General features: G+C 42.9%; 1 protein-coding gene across 2 annotated transcripts in view; it reads right to left on the bottom strand.

Moving 5' to 3' along the window:
* Window positions 1-17,876, bottom strand: part of LOC135198204 (gastrula zinc finger protein XlCGF57.1-like) — a 234,668-nt gene that overhangs the window by 57,596 nt on the left and 159,196 nt on the right. Inside the window, exon 2 of one of the 2 annotated variants that reach the window (XM_064225782.1) lies at window positions 4,623-4,754. The exons of the other annotated variant lie outside the window; for it this stretch is intronic. The gene's annotated coding sequence lies outside the window, so the exon portion shown is untranslated. The remainder of the gene's footprint in view (window positions 1-4,622; window positions 4,755-17,876) is intronic. 2 annotated transcript variants of the gene reach the window in all.

Raw genomic sequence — 17,876 nt, forward strand, 5'->3', positions numbered from 1 at the left:
ATCCTCTTGCAGGTGGGCTCCTTGGAAAGTCATCCCACTTCCGCAAGATCCTTCTCTCTGCCCAGTATCAACTTTAAGAGCCTTTTCTATCTCCGCAACATCCCTAAAGATCCTCAGGTTCTCTCTTTTATGAGAGAAAAAGGTGGTACTTTTTATCAGTGAAAGGAATTAGGCAACAGATCCTTTACTTCATTAAACAAGCCAATCCTGATTCATTTCCAAAAGCACATGACATCAGAGGAGTAGCCACCTCAATTAACTACTTTCAACATATGAACTTTGAGGTCTTAAAAAGTATACTGGATGGAAATCTCCGACAGTCTTTAAACGTCACTACCTAAAGTCCTTGGAATCTTTAAAATTTTCTGCAGTAGCAGCGGGAACATTGTTTCTCCTGATTCTGTATAGTTAGTCATAGTATAGATCCAGGTCTCCTTTCTACCTACCTCGTCCAACATGCCTACCCTATTGCCATGCTACTCGGATACTCTAGCTTAGCCGCTGAGATCATATTGGTGGATTGTCCCTTATTTTTTTGCTAGGGACATCCACACTATGTACTTATAATGTACTTCAGTGTCCCTACCCTTATTTTTTATGCTAGGGTAGGACACAATGTTTGTAGTATTATGTAAATATCTTACTTAAGTGAATCTATTTTGTTAATTTGCATTGCATTACTGGATATTACTATGTTTAATATAAAGTTAATTTTAAGTACTTTATATTATTTGCTTTCTTTATCATGTCATTGTTTAGGATAAGTTAGCTTTAAGTACTTAGTTTGTATACTGTAATGTCCCTGATTCACTTATATTATATACCTCTTTTTACAACTGATTTTCATTTGTCCTTATTCCCATCTTGTCTGTTTCTCTGGTACTCTTTCATAGGCCGACACGAGCTGAGCCCAGAAAAAGGGATTTTGACGTAGGAAAAACTATTTCTGGGTGATTGGCTCGGTCGCCCTATGAACCCACCCTGTCTTTGTTTACCCACCCTGCAGAAACAAGATGTTCATAGATTAAGGATGACCGCTAGGGGCGCTGCTGTCCGTGGCGTCAGTAGTAGTAGTAGTAGCGGCCGCATCACCCTTTAGTATCAGCTCTCTGGTGGTGGGGATTTTAGATTGGAAGGTCTAAATGGTGAAGAATGACTCGTGGTAGTGATCCCACTCACCCCTATTCTCATACCGACACTTCTTTTATAGAGTGAGCGAGTCAGTTTTTTTACTGACATTTATTGTTTGGTTTTTCTCTGGTAATTTTAGATTAATTTGCTAGAAAGAATGATATTAAGGATACTTTCATAGGGCGACACGAGCCAATCACCCAGAAATAGATTTTTCCTACGTCAAAATCCTTTTATAGTTGACTCAATGATTATCACATATTATAACAGTATACAAGACAATATCTTATCACTATACTATCCACGTTTCATTTCTTATCATCATAAAAATATTTAAAATACAAATTTCATTGTTATTCTTGAGCAAGATAGTCAAACAGTACTCTCGTCCCAAGCTGTTCTCTCAAGCTATTCAGTTACTCTAGTCCTAAGCTGCTCTCTCAAGCTATTCAAGTTACTCTCGTCACAAGCTGCTCTCTCTCTCTCTCTCTCTCTCTCTCTCTCTATCTCTCTCTCTCTCTCTCTCTCAATGAAATAGAATTATGATCATAATAATATCATAAACTATTATGTACAAAGTTAATAATAATAATAATTCCATAAACTATTAGTCAAAGTTAATAATAATAATAATTCCATTAATAAATTAGTTTCTTTTAGGAACTAAATTGTTTTCCATTATTCTTTCGGTAATAAACGTCCATCAGCTGACTAAAACGATAAACAAAAAGACAAAACAGATTTTTATTCCTGTATTTTGCTGTTTACACATTAATATTATAGTTGGGTGCTGTAATCATTACAGTAAATCATGTTTTTTTTATCATAAATATGTTCATTCACGAAATAGATATACTATGTACTTTTAGTTTGGTGCAGCAGCCAAATCATGAAAATAACAAGGAATTGTTAGGTAATTATACTTTTGTTTGCTGATTGAAGGGGAAATTGAAGATAGGAAAGAATAACTTTGAAACTGTCTTGAATTTCGTTTAAGGTGATAGTTGAAGAAATATTTGGTGCTTGAACTAAAGTAGGCAGTTATAAACACTGAAATAGTGGTCTTGGGTGGGTTAATTATTAAAGTAGGCGGTTTAAAGCAATTTTCAGGGGGGGTACCAGGATAACACGGGTATTTACTTATCACGGGGGGTTCTGGGCCCTACCCCCCGTGATTAACGAGGCCCTACTGTACACCAAAAGCACAGAGAAAAAATGGCACGTGCTACCTACCTAGTTCACTAACGAAAAAGGATGGCCACCAGAGGCGCGACAGTCGGCGTGGTGCGTAGCGTAGTAGTAGTAGTTGCTGTCTCCGACTGTGTACCGTTTCTTTCAGGAGGGGGATTCTGGTGAAGGAGAATTCTAAATGGCAAGAGGTTCGTGGTAGTGGTCTCACTCGCCCCAGAAACCATACCGACACCCTCTTTTATTTAGGGTGAGCAAGTCAGTTATCCTGACATCCTCCTGAATTTATTTTTTCTCTGGTATATGTTAGTATCATTTACCTAGAAATAATGAACTTAAGGATTATTTCACGTAGCGACACGAACTGAGCCCAGAAATTAGTGGCGGGGAGGATGACTCCGCCTTAAAAACTTAACATTAGAATAAGTAGGTGGTGAACCCGGGTGGTGAGCGGGGTCTCTGCCAACTTAGGTTAACATAATGGATGTAAAGAATAAACGTAAACATGCAATAGGTATAAAAAGATGCCGGAGCTTCCCTACAGTCACTAACCTTGGGGCCTGGCGGTGCCGGAGCCCCTATCCGCCGGAGCGGGAAGGGTGGTGACTCGGGATGGGAGAGCTCGGCCCGAGAACTGAGGAGATCCAAGCGCAACTGAGCCTGGTGGCCAACCGAGGCTCGGCCAAGCAGGGAACCCCCCCCAGTACTCTATGATGAGAGAGGCGAGAGCCGAGCCAGCCTCGCGTGTCCCCCAACTAACTCCCGTATCCCCCGCGTGGTGGGGGGGAAGAAGGGAGGGAGCTCGGATCGGTTGACAGGGACAATCGTGAACGAGCGTATCTCCCCCTTAGAGGGGGTAGAAAGCGTGGGGGACTGACGCTGGGTGGCTCATGGTGATCGCCTGGCCTCTTCTCGGTCGTGAAGTGAGCCACGCGGTGAGAAAGACCATGCGATCTGAGGTGGCCTAGGCCAGCTCGAACCGTCTCGAAAGGCATGAATACAATAACATCCTAGCAAAACACGGGGGAAGGAAGAAAATCGAGGATAAGAGAAAGAATAGTCCTGGAGAAGCTGGGTCGGACCAACCAAGGCAGCTGGCCTATGCTGATACGTAGGAACGTAGGACGGTGGCCAGGGTAGCTCAGGACCAAAAGAAAGGACGTACGTCCTACTGGAGCCTATCATAGACCTAATTACAAAAGAACATGCATGCATGAACTCTGAACTTATAGGAGCGATGTAGGCTATGAGCTCATGTGAACTCAAAGAACCCCCGTGTTAAGATAAATGGATAAATAATCATAATAACACATTAATAATGCATACCCATAGTAATAAACTTGTACTGCTAAAACATTCGAGCACAAGTGGTATAGGAGACCGAAAGTAGCACGAAACAATGAAACACGTGGGAGCGAGCCGCGCAGAGCAGCTCGGGAACAAAGCTGTCCGGGACGCCGCCTTTAATAACCGAAATAAAATGGATAAACGGGCCCTTGCCCGGCTAAATTTGACATGAAACACTTCTAGCAGTACTTAACTTGGATGCAGCAATAGCTTGACGTTCCATGATGCAGAAAGATAAATCCAGTGCGAGCACAACACAGAGCAAGAAAAAACACGTGCGGTCTGAATGGTGCTAACGAAAAGGATGCCGTCAGAGGCACTAGTAGTACCGTCAGAGGCGCTAGTAGTAGCGGTAGTGGGGAGTGGGCCTTGGATCGGCTCCTCTCTGGTAGAGGGATTTTGAAGAAGGATGAATCTAAATGGCAAGAGACCCCTGGTAGTGGTTTCACTCGCCCCAGAAACCGTACCGACACCTTTATATACAAGGTGAGCGAGCCAGAATATTCTGGCATTTCCATTTTAGCTTTTTCTCTGGTATGTTAGCATTAATTTACCTTAGAAATGTGTGCTAAAGGGACATTTCACGTAGTGACACGGGCTGAGCCCAGAAAAGTTGAAAGCCATTCCCAGCTCGCGCTGCAGGTAATATCTTTATGTAAAGACTGAAGGTTTGTATTCATTTAGAAAAATCCTATTGTTACACTGCTGATTATATATTATTTTGACTTACAACAAACTGCAGGAATGGATATCTGTCGTAACAGACTGACTTTATTTCCATACAACAGACGAAGGTTCGTATCCTTGTGGGAACAAATGATATTGTTTTTCAATTCTGATGGCAAGAGAGCTAAGCCTAAACAGAAGGTTCCTAACCTCAAGCATTATATACTTTAAACCATACATGAACGGCATTACTCATGAACGTACAAATACACAATCTTTTAAATACTTACAGAAAAATAAACTGGACAGCAATCCTAACACGTTCTCAACAAGAACAAGAAATATGCTCCTTTTTTTTATTACTTTAACTTCACTTTCTGAGGACCTCTGACTATATCTACATTTGGTGCATCATGGATTATCTGCAAGATAAAGAAACTGATCACTACATATATACACACAGGAAGTGTGTCTTAATGAAACACAAAAGTATGTAATGTGATAAACGCATAAATAAAGGTAGAAGCCACAAAGAAAGTGAAACACTGGAGTAGCTGCAAGATCTATCGACTCAACGTCCTTTACTTGCAGACTGACTGACATTCATGAGAAACAGAGGACATGGAAGGGTCGTATAAGTGACAGATAGGGATTATAAGGAGATAAGCACCTAGAATCCAACACACCTGGAGAATTAGTAACCTTCCCAAATGAACATAAACATGGGTACAATTTAAGAACAAAAAGATTAAGTCCAGCTGCTCAGACACAGGGGCAAGACAATTAAAGGATTATACAGGTCGGCAACTGACTACATTCAAACCTTTGGTAAACAAAAACTTATTCACAAAACATATTAAACATACATATATGAAGAAAATATCTATAAGGCAACTAATTTGTATTTAAGTTTGTGATTGTATCTTTGAGGTCATTCTTAAACATGTTACAAATACAAGGGTCTAAATGAAACAGGCCACAACTAATATGATATTGTTATGATACAATAAAGTTTTATACATACTTACCTGGCAGATATATACTTAGCTATTTGACTTCATCGGTCCGACAGAAATTCGAATTCGCGCACCACCGCTACGGTAGGTCTGGTGATCTACTTACCTGCCGCTGGGTGGCAGGACTAGGAACCATTCCCATGTTCTATCATATTTTTTTCTATACCGCCTGTCTCCTGAGGGAGGTAGGGTGGGTATAAATCGTATATATCTGCCAGGTAAGTATGTATAAAACTTTATTGTATCATAACAATATCATTTTTATACATTCAACTTACCTGTCAGATATATACTTAGCTGATTCACACCATTGGAGATGGGACAGAGACAGCTAAATATAGATTCAAACAGGAATCACAACAATCGTTGTAGGTAATAAATAAATAAAACCTTGGTTCCTACCTGTTTAGACTGAAGACTTCATGAATACAATCCAGGAGTCTAGTCAGTCTCAAGAGCCTCAGCGAGATATTGATCTATGGCTAAGAGTTCTTGTGGGTCTGCCAAAGGGGTCTTATCCGCTTACTCGGCAGATCCTGGAAGGACTATGTCAATGGGTGCTTATCCACTTACTTGACAAGAACCTATACAAGGAGCACAACACCGATCCCGATCACCTTAACCTAACCATGTTAGTTCTAAGATTGCAAGAAGTTATCCCCTAACTCCTTGCAAACAACCACAAACTCGCAGATATATACTTAGCTAAGACTCCGTCGTTCCCGACAGAAATTCAAATTTCGCGCCACTCGCTACAGGTAGGTCAGGTGATCTACTGGCCTGCCCTGGGCGGCAGGACTAGGAACCATTCCCGTTTTCTATCATATTTTCTCTCTTCCACCTGTCTCCTGCGGGGAGGCTGGGTGGGCCATAATCGTATATATCTGCCAGGTAAGTATGTATGAAACTTTATTGTATCATAACAATATCATTTTCATACAGTCAACTTACCTGTCAGATATATACTTGGCTGATTGGCACCCTTTGGTGGAGGGTAAGAGACAGCTACTTCTGGAATAGACAGGTAAACAACATATGCTGTAGGTATAAATAAAACCTTGGTTCCTACCTCATAGGTGGTAGACTTCGTGGGTGTTGCCCAGTAGTCTGCATCACCTCAAGAAACTTTAGCGAGATATATGATCTATGGCCAAGAGTTCTTGTAGGTCTGCCGATGGGGTCTTATCCGCTTACTCGGCAGAGCCTGAAAGGACTTTGTCAATGGGTGCTGATCCACTTATATGACAATACACCTTATGAAGGACCATACAACCAATCCCGATCACCTGATCCTAACCACATGTTAGTAATAAAGATTGTTCCGAGTTATCCCCCAAAATCTTCACAACAACCATAACTCAAAAAAAAAACACAATACGCACACATACATAAATTTTCAAAAATGACAATTTGTCCAAAATTGCATTTTTCCTAACTATACAAACCTGAGGTTCTTTTACAATAGGAAGGTTACTAGCGGCAGCTGGATAGGTCGTAAGCTTTCGAACAAGGGGTTCGGTAGTTAACTGCTTGTCCGACAGGCGCGCGCGCGCGACTGGGAGGTAAACAATCACTTTTGCTTTTGGCCCAAGCAAAAACTGCAGAGTGAGGGGTGGCATGAGGTGGGGCTATGTGTAAAAGGACCTCAGATTTGTATAGTTAGGAAAAATGATATTGTTATAATACAATAAAGTTTCATACATACTTACCTGGCAGATATATACATGGGACGACGGAGTCTTAGCTATGTATATATCTGACAGGTAAGTTGATTGTATGAAAATGCAATTTTGGACAAATTGTCATTTGTTCCGACACGGCATACAAACCTTTGGTCCTTTTACAATGGGAAGACTCACTTCTTGGTGGGAGGAATCTGAGTCTTTTGTGAACAGACTGGTGTTCGCCCAACCTTGGAATGCCTCCCTGGTCGTAAGAGCGAGGGAGGGATCAAAGCCTCTGTCCGATTGATCGGGGTGTGCACCGCAGGATCAATGGTCAGACCTCTGGACCAAGTACTAAGAGAGAGGCAAGCGTATCTCTTCGTACCAGCAAGCAAGAACAAGTTCCTATTTGCAAGAGGCAACAAAAAGTTATGGTTTGTCTCTTGTTGGCATCCACTTCCCCCCCCCCCCCCCCCCCCCCCCCCCCCCCCCCCCCCCCCCCCCCCCCCCCCCCCCCCCCCCTTGTAGGAGGAAGTGGTGGATATTTGCTCCCATCCCTAGTGAAAGGGATAGGATGGGGCTCTGTCGAGTAGCTCACCTGCATCTCGTCCTTATCCAGCAGGGTGATGACCGTATCCCTCTACCCACAGGTAGAGGGGGAGAAAAAGATAGGTAGAGAAGCCAGTCACTCTCTCATTCACTTATCTATTCTTACAGTCACACCAGGACTCGATGCTGTTCAGCCTGCTAGGGTCTGGGTTAGCTACACAACGTGTTGAGCAGCCACCACGGGTCCCAAGGAAAACGATCCAAGGACCTGTGGGCAATATCCAAAGGGTAGAGGAGGTGCCAGTGGTCTGGTTGAACCAGACCCCTGCCTTCAGTACCTGCGCCACGGAGAAGTTCTTGTGTAACTCGAGGGAGTGTACTTCTAGGTCATCTTGGTGCTGACGAAGAGGCTTCAACACTCAGCCTGGGATGTCGAGTTTCTTCAGAAAGCGCCGTCGCGCTTTCACAGGACAAAGCATCCTCCTCTTGCATCGAAGGCGGTGAAGTCCATTAGGGAGGGGATTGTGAAGGACTCTAACCGATCGTCAGGGACCGAAGGGTTCTGAGTCTTAGCTACGAAGTTCGGTACGAAATCGAGCGTCACGGATCCCCATCCCCTGGATGCTTGACTTCGCAGGAAAAGTCATGCAATTACCTCAGAGGAAAAGAAGGGAATGGTCGCATGAACCTATCCCTCTTCTCGACTTTCGGTAATGTCCTGTACCCATACTGGTCGATCCGTCTGCAGCGAAGTGTCTCACATTCTCCTATCCCCATGCAGTGAAGTTCTTCTTCTCGGTAGTGGATAGGACACCGACACTCAATGGTGGGTGTCGATGGTATGGGTACTGGGACAAGCCGTTAGGACGAAGAAAAGACTGTTATGGAACAACCGAACTAAGTCCACAGCGAAGTTCGTAACTGACTCGGGCGCTCTGACAGCTGCCGACTGACTGCGTTCGGTAGGAGGCAAGTTGTCCAAGCACCCGAGCAAGTCACGTGACCTTCGCCTTAAAAGGGTTATGCCAAGAGACTAAACAAATAACTTGTTCGTCACCGATGCCAGAAGGCGAGGTGATGATTCTCTTAAGGCATGTGCCCAACAGGCGAAAGTCAATTGCCTTCTAGAGACCGAGGTCCCTGATGGCAAGATATCTCATAGTATAGTTGATTCTCAGCTAAGGAGAAACAACACTGTGTCGTTGAAGACGAAGGTGTACAGAAAATGCAACCTACGTCTTCACAGCTGAATCGAGAGAAGGATTCTCAGATTCTGAACCGTGCTACAAAGACTGAGAACGCTAACCGCTATTCATTCGCTGTCCGGTGAGATCGTAGTTGCAATGAAAGCGGAGCGCTTTTCAGTAATGAAGACACAGGGAAATACTGCCTGAAGAACTGCTTCTCATGGGCTGAACATTTGGAAGTAGAGCTGTCAGGTCGGAGAGTAGGCGATGTCTTCTGACACATCTGTTAATTTGGGGCGAACAATGCACAATTGCACACCTACGAATACGAGATATTTTGAAGACAAACTCAGATGTCTGCAAAAATCATTCGCATTATCGCGGTGCGATGCAGCGGGAGACTAGTACAGACTTCTGTTACCGGTGCGGTAAACAGAAAGATGAAAGAGTCCAAGAGATATCTCTGTTGAAAATTCTCGCAATCTCGAAGGCGATGAAATCGGGCGTCACAGCAGTAGATGGTCCTTCATTATTGCGAGAATCCCCGTTAATCAGAGACCTAAGTCCATGATTGTTGGGCAGAGATACGGTTCGGTAGTCAATCAAACCAGGGGAGAGAGAGACGTAACCGACCGTGCATCTCCGACCTAGCTGATACTGAGCTGCTATCAGGGACAGGCAGTTCAATACGCAGTAGCTCTCGGTGACTCGTCATCCTGAGTTGCCAGGTAATCCCTTCCACGAAGGAATGCGTTCGGCTAGAACCATCGAGCATAAAGAATACGCCCGAGCAATTATATTTAAACGAAACGGATTTCGGTAAATACAATAGCTGATTTGGTGTTGTCGTGACAATACCAAGTATCTAAAATCGAAACTGATAACTGCTGGGAGGTTGCAGGCAACCCCGAGTTGCAGTTCAATTAAGATACAATTCGTCTCGGTCACAAACCGTAGAGTCAACTACGGTATGCGCCTACCCCCCAGACAATTCAACTGTTAATAGAATCATGTCGCGAGGGTAATATAAGTAGTACAGGCGGCCCTCGGTTAGCGGCAGGGGTTCCGTTCCTGGCCACCGACGCCAAGCGATTTTCGACGCTGAGCGATTTTAAAGCCTACGGCCGCCGCACACCTTCTTTTGAAACTCTATACCAGTCAAAGGCGCCGTAATCCCACAACGGCGCAATAAGTAAAATTATATTTATGCAGTATAGTACTATAGAATTTACTGTACAGTACATGTGGGTGTCTAGAGTATGTAAAGATATAATAAAGTTTATACAGTGTACAGGTAGCTGTAGTGTTCAGGTTACGATCATTAGTCTTACGATAGTTCGATTTTATGAGAGATCAAATTACAAAGGCCCAACTTTATCCATCTTCTAGTTACATTACAATGGCCTAACTTTATCCATCTTCTAGTTACATAAGTTCAATAACAGCAAAAGAGAATGATGAAAGTATGGTTTTAACGTTATACTCGTTGCGTGAACGTGTACAACCATGAACAACCGAACGAGAAAACGACTTTTTTTTTTCTAAGTACAACTGGATAACATCTGTTTGGCTTGTATTTCGATCATCGTACTACAGTGCAACATTACCGTATTTGTTATAAATGGCGTTATGTATAGAATAGAACTGAGATATCTTAATGTAATAACTTTATTCGCTATAGATCAGAGATCAATATAGATTAAAGATCAATCGGGAATTATACCGTTAAATTTAAACCTAATTATGACTGAAGCTGAGAAAACTGTTCAAGCTGCTAATGACTATTATCGTACATCGGCAACAAGGATAAAACTGCAGTAAACGTCTGCCATCACACACAACCATAGTAAAATTGGGATAAAATCATTTTAATCAAAACTACTGTGCTTGAAAGAACACATTTTACTGTTGGTTTCACGCCGATATAAGATAAATAACGTAAAGTTTGTATTACGATGATATAAAGGATTACGTATTACGAACGGAATCACGTAATTTTTTACGCAATAAACATGCCGCCAACGTATTCTGTAAACGAAAAAAATAGTAGTTCACATTCACATCGAGACATATTCAATAAATATTTCCACCTAAAAACACGCTGTATAAGGAAAAATAACTTTGTCTCATATAAGTCAAATATCTAGATATTCGTTTATGCTAACTAGAAGCAAGAGCATTCGCTCAGAATTGCGTTATGGTGAAACAGACTCGTATTCATCAGCTGATTTCAAACCACAACATTGGCCGCTCCGCGGAATACGGGCTTAAGTTTGCCGTAGTATTTTAAAATACAATAATATGAGAATACATACAATATTCTTGGATACAGTGAAATAATGTATAACTTTTTAAAGGATTTATGGAAAAGATGCATAATTAATAAAATAACACAATGCATTTTTCGGAACTGGCGGACAAGAACGAACATGAAAAACCATCCCCTGACAACGTGGAGCGTAGTTACAAAGGCTGCCTTAATTTGTATCTTATTTCTGTACAAAAATGAAAATACCTTTACGTAATATATTTTCATACACATTTTAAACATAAAAGCACAAACATTTGAAAAATGACACATCAATCGCTAAATTTGCACACTTTTTTTTTTTTTTTTTCTTTTTTAACTATATTTTTGGCAGAGCGGCAGACGGCGGCAAAAAAAGTGCAAATTAGCGATCGATGTGTCGATTTTATAAATGTTTTTGCTTTTATGTTTAAAATGTGTATGAAAATGTATTACGAATAGGGTATTTTTATTTCTGTGCAGAAATATGATAAAAAGACAGCTTTTGAAACTCCCCTTCAAGTTATCAACTACGATGTGTTTTTCAAGTTCGTTCTTGTATGCTGCGGCGGCCATACAAGAACGAACTTGAAAAACACTCGTAGTCGATAACTTGAAGGGGAGTTTCAAAAGCTGCCTTTTTTATCATATTTCTGCACAGAAATAAAAATACCCTATTCATAATACATTTTCATACACATTTTAAACATAAAAGCATAAACATTTATAAAATCGACACATCGATCGCTAATTTGCACTTTTTTAAATCTATATTTTCGGAAGAGCGGCAGGCGGCGGCTTACAAGAAAGAACATGAAAAAACATCGTATTTGGTATCGTGAAGGGCAGATTTCAAAAGCTGCCTTTGTATCATATTTCTCTGTAAACAGAAATTAAAAAAGGGATTTGACGTAAGGAAAAATCTATTTCTGGGCGATTGGTTCGTGTCTGTCAGCGAAATATCCTTTAAATCCATTCATTCTAAGGTAAATGTATATAACACATACCAGAGAATAAATAAAATAAAGAAAAAGGTCAGTACAACCTGACTGCAGCTCACCCCAATCCAAGAGGGTGTCGGTTATGAACACCTATGGCGAGTGAGGACCACTACCACGAAACCGCTTGGCCAAAGAAATTTCCTCCACTACAAAACAATCCCCAACAAGAGGGGAGACCGACCCACAGACCAGTGAGCAGCAACTACTACTACTCCAATCCCATGCTGCCGACATGCTGGCCGCCTCTGGTGGCCATTCCTGAAGTTAGCAGACAAATCTGGAGCGATGGGATCGGGCCAGGGTGCGGGGATTTCGCTGGCGGACACGAAACCAATCGCCAGAAATAGATTTTTCCTTACGTCAAAAATCCCTTTTACTGGGAGTGCTCAGTTCGTGTCGCTGCGCGAAATCGTACCAGGACGAAAATAGCAACAAGATTGTAAAGAATTAAAAATAAAATAGAACCAAAAAAGGGTCTCAAATAAAAGATAAAACATAAAATAAAAGGAAACTATAATTGCTACTAGCTAATACCTTATACACAATGAGATACAAAATAAAAAATATTACTTAAAATTAACTTAATGTTGTTAATATTTCTTTGTAAAATTAACTTAAATTTGTTGAACATATATTATACAGGGCTTTCATGGGAATATTATGTTGGAGATTAGTATCTGTGTATAGTTTAGTAATGTACCAAAGAAATCAAACGCAATTATAACAACTAAAACTGAATAGAAAACAAACTTCAATAATAATATAATAAAGGAAATGGAATATGACCTTAGTATTACAAAACCCGTAACCATTATAAAATACGATGTGTCCCCTAGGCCATAAAAAACTAAGGGGTGGGAACACATCAAAGAGATCATTATATTACAATCAAATGTTGAGTGACCTCAGCCAAAAAAAAAAAAAAAATGTAAGGGGCACTCCGCTATACCAATCATAAGTAGCCGCTCAAGACTCAAGGTAAACGTAGTATGACAACATGGCAGGTTATAGACGGAGGACTGGTTGGGTGAAGATCGGTAGGAAAGGAGGGAACTGGATCTTCTTAACTTTTTTTAAAAAAAAACAAATTAAAAAAGATTAAAGGCAGAGTCGGGGGAAACTATGGTTTACCCAGCCGCCAAACTGCTGAAAATTTCAGAGCTTCCAAGGAACATTTAAGTTAACTGACGCTTAAAAATACTGTCGGGCGATTTTCCATCCCAGTTATTTTTTCAAATTTTTTTCAAATCACGAAATTCATGTGTTGGAAATAGTTAAAGTTGGATGGTGGTCTACTGCCCTGACATCTGTGTGCTTTAGGGAAGGAAGGGAGTCAGGATTGGCTTGCATTAATAAAGTACAGGATCTGCTGCCTGAATGCCTTTAATAGATAAAAGTACCACCTTTTTTCTCTCCTTAAAGAGAGGAACCGATGCGGATGAGGTGAGGGGTCCTGGACAGAAAGGCTCGTAAGGTTGCTACTGGGCCAAAGGAGAAATATCTTTTTGTAGGAAGGGGTAAAACCAAACCTTCCCATGGTTCCCACCTCATCAGGGAGGATCTTGATTCTTTGCTATAAAACTACGTTTACCGGAGGAAATAAGAAAGTAGAATACTTCCCCTGGTGGGTGAAGAAATTTCAACATGATCCGGATCCCTGGATAATGCCGGACATTTCTTTGAAACTTCTCGCTCCTGAAGCCAAGCTTAACTAAAAATAAGAGTTTTTTCTTAAAGAGGACATTATAAATGAATAACATGTGTTCATTTATCTGTTTCTGAAGCTAGCTTTGAGAACATCATTTAAGCAACCATGATACTGGAAAACAACCCCGGGGGTATGGGCCTTACAGGAAGGTCTTAAGTTCTAGCACAAGCCTTGGGAAGAATAGACGAGAAGTAAGGGAGGGGGTTTCCTGTCAAGCCTCATGCTGAAACTCAAATTGAAAAATCTTTTCTGTCAAGGCTGACTTGGTTTGGTCGTAATAGTTGCTTAGACTGCTAAGCCTTTTTGCAAAATTAAAGAATCTGAAAAAGGATACTAGCTTGAATTGATTGTCATGATTCGCGTAATGTCTGATTATTCTCTCAAGGAAGGTTGCTAACTTTTTGACTGCAGCATCATTACTGTCTCAAAGTTGAATCTCTTTTATCAGATTCCAAGGAACGAGCAATATTTTGAGGATCAATGTTCGATTGCATACCTTTTAGCTGCAAACTTCATGAAAATCCAATAAAGTTAGGGTTTTGAGAATTCCTGAGGAACAGGGAAAAGCGAAACCCACAGTCTTCTGTTTGCACTGAACTGGGAGGAGCCTGGGCCTGGGATTGGGAATTGCGAAGAGGACGAAAGAACCTCAGTTCCAGAATTAGGAGGGGTACCAATTGCTTTCTCGGCCAGGTCTTGGGCTAACTAGATCCCCACTTGACCACCTTGAACGTTCTGAGTTTTCTATAGTTCAGCACCTTCAGGAGAAGATTCCACTGGAGGGAAGACAAAAATCTTATTCTACCAGTTGTTCCAGTCTAGGGCCGGCCAGGGGCCTGTTTCCGTGGCATAGGCCAGAGGGTCCAGGTTGGGGGACCACCATTAACCATGGGGAGTTTGTGGTTCGCTTGGGATGGGCGAAACAGATACCACCTTGTAGACCTGGAAAACAATTTCTCTGAACAGAATACCACTGGAATGAAACTGTTGTCCAGTGACCCATTCCGACTCCAGAGGAACTGATCGGGATAGAAGACATCTGCTATGACATTTCTCCAACTCCAGCTTATATGGGTGGAGGGGAGAGGTGCCAATACTGAACTTGTCCGCCAGGGAGAAGATGGCTACCATGACATGATTCAGATGACGTGATTTGGGAAGCCTCCCCTGTTTACCAAACAATGGACTACCCAACTGCGCTGTCTAAGGACTAGCTTTATGTGGGAAGTTCTTTGTGCCGGAACTTAACCTTTTTTAGTTTTTAGTCAAGAACTACCGCCTCATGCTTCCAGTACCGTTTATGTGAAGCTGACGGAAACTGGGGTGGACCAGGGTTCCTTGAACCTTCTTGAACTGAGAATATCCTCCCCAACAGCTTAAACGAAGCGTCTGTGTGGATGGTAATCCCCGGAGGGAGGAAACTGAAGGGGTACATGATATTGACAAGTTCTTGACTTTTTGCCCAAGGGCGCTGTAGCACGATTCCGTTAGGAATCTGAGGGAACTGAGGATAATTTGTACCTTGGAACCTGAACATTTGCTCTGTGCGCGCCAGATTATGGATTAGGTCTTTGCAGTTTGGCTTTCATCAAGATGTTTGTCACTGATGCAAACTGGAGTGGAACCCAAATAACCTTTCCTGGGTTCTCCTTGAAGCAAGTTTGGTGTCCTAAGAAAGTTGCGTTTACTGACTTCGACTTTTCTTCATTTCCTTGGCTGATGGAATCGACAGAGTAATGGGAGGTAGATTCCATTGAATTGCCCAGCCCACTTGAAAGTTTGACCTCCGGAGGTGGGAAAATCGTCTAACAGTTAAAGTTTTCTTTTTCTGGTATTGTTTTTTTTTCTTTTTCCTTATCCCCTCTTCTTGGATTTTCTTTTTCTTTCTTTTTCTATTATCTCTGCTTGAGTACTCTGGAATTTGGTCCTGTTTATATCTTGAAGCCTAGATATTTCCAGGAACCGGATTTACGTTTCGGTGTTGCTTTGTGGACATTACCTCGACTGTTGGAGCCCCAAATTAGCCAATCGTCGCGATAGCTACGCTACTACCATAATCCATTTGCGATCTTAGTTGTTGGACGACCACTTCCGCCCAACTTCGTGAAAAACACCCTGGTGCTACGTTGAGACCGAACCAAGGGAACTACCTTGAATGGAGAATGCCTGATCTCCTATCTTGAAGCCCAGATACGGGCGAAAGTGTCTTGCAATCAGGGATATGATTAGTATGCGTCTGTAAAGATCGCTAGAGGTTGGTGACGGCCCCCACGGGGAAGAAGTTGAAGGTCCGTACCTGCGCAGATGGGTGAGCATCTTTGAACTTGTTCGCATCGAAATGGCCAACGTTTAAACGGGACAAAGTCTAAGATTACCCTTCTTTTTGTGAGCCTTTCTTTGGAAACGCTGAACAAGCGCCCTTGAAACTTTAATCTGTTGACTCTCGCTATCTGCTCCTTTCTGAAGGAGGTGTCCTCCAGCATTACTCCGTCAATTTCTTTGGATGGAAGTTGGCGGGGAAAGGTCTGGGTGGGGGCGGATTCGCCACCCAACTCAACCCAGGCCTTTTCGACACAATGCTTTGTGACCCATTGCTGGAATCCCCCACCGGTTTGGGGCGGAAAAGAGGAAACAGCCTCCCTCCTACCTGGAAGTCCTCCATTGATGTTGGTAGCCTACCAGCGGCCTCCCATGCAAGTGTTTTCCTTTAATTAAGGGAACCTTACCGATCCTCTCTGACGGAAAGGATCGCTTACCTCTGCCTCCCCAATTACCCGGAGGGCGGGGTTTTTTTCATTACTGCTTGAAAGGGCCATGGCCAGTTCGAACACTTGGTTTGAAGGCTGGGGAGACAGCGTTAAGAGGTGGAAGGTTGATGGCTGGGGGGAAATTCACATAAACATAGGCTGTTGATTGGGTCCTTGGAGGATAGAGGGTTCGGGCTGCCTGCCCCAATGGAATTGGAACAGCCGAAACAAGGCTGGGCAAAACCTGTTGCTGTTTTCTTTTGGTAAGGCTGGAAACGTTGTGGGTTTCTTCTGAGCCTTACCCTCTCCACCAGCTTGATCTTGGGCGTCTCTTTGCAGTGAGACCCCAAACGATTCCTTAAGGCTTTGGTTAAGCCTTTGTAGCCCTCTGCCTGGACCTCCTTTTACCATTGCATCTGGGAAGAGGTCCTGCTTCCACCCAGATGTTTGATGAAAGCAACGTTATTCGGTTTCATGCCGAATAGATTGCTTACCATGGACGGACATGCTTCCGGACAATTTGTTCTGGCTGTGGCGAACTCGAACATGTCAGAACTGCCAACCGTTTGAGTCAGTGATTTTGGTGATCAGCTTGAACAGTGGCTCGGAACCAATAAGGAAATGGTAGCCAACCTCTGTTCATGGCCATGGTGTTGAGAGACCTCGGCCAGCCTAGACTTGGCCATCAAATTCTGCCTGAATGAGGCTGTCTGGGAGTCTAGGCAGCTTTCTCACCAAAACTGCTCCATTAGCAACAGTCTGGTTTGGAGTTTGCCCACCGCAGAAAAACGTGTTGGGCCAGGTCTTACCCACAAATTCTCCGGTTGAGGGAAGTAAAGGAGATGTAGGGTTACCGCCTTCCTTCAGCTGGCGTAACGAGTCCCCCCTTGTGGGTCGGCTGGGAATAGTGGACCGTAGCGACCCTTTCGTAAGGGAAAGGAAAGCTAGGAGAAGTAAGTAGTATAAGTATGTGGAGTCGAAAGGGTTCGTAAATGGGAAACGGAAGAGTACAGGAGTCAGTAGTTACCCTCTTTCCATTGTGAAGATTGTGAATATGGACTCTTAAAAGGCTGTATTTTACGTTATTTGAACAATCCAATGTCCTCTAAGCACCTGGAGCCAATTCTCTTTGAGGCCTCTGGTCACCGTAGAATCGAGGACTGTCTCGTTTAGGGGACCTTATCATCTCGCGTCATGGCCAGCTGGCGGTTGTGCCGGCCGTTGGCGTAGCCGTCATGAACGGCGGTTGGTTGGAAGATCCTCCGGGTGAGAACTCGAAGTCCTCAAATCCTTCGAGTTCCACACTCCGGGATAGAAAATAAGCCCGTCTTGGAAGGGGGCGTATGACGCCACCCTCCAGGGATTGTTCATAGTGAACGGAGGCA

This window comes from Macrobrachium nipponense, chromosome 21 (genome assembly GCF_015104395.2).
Source record: "Macrobrachium nipponense isolate FS-2020 chromosome 21, ASM1510439v2, whole genome shotgun sequence".
Lineage (NCBI taxonomy): Eukaryota > Metazoa > Arthropoda > Malacostraca > Decapoda > Palaemonidae > Macrobrachium > Macrobrachium nipponense.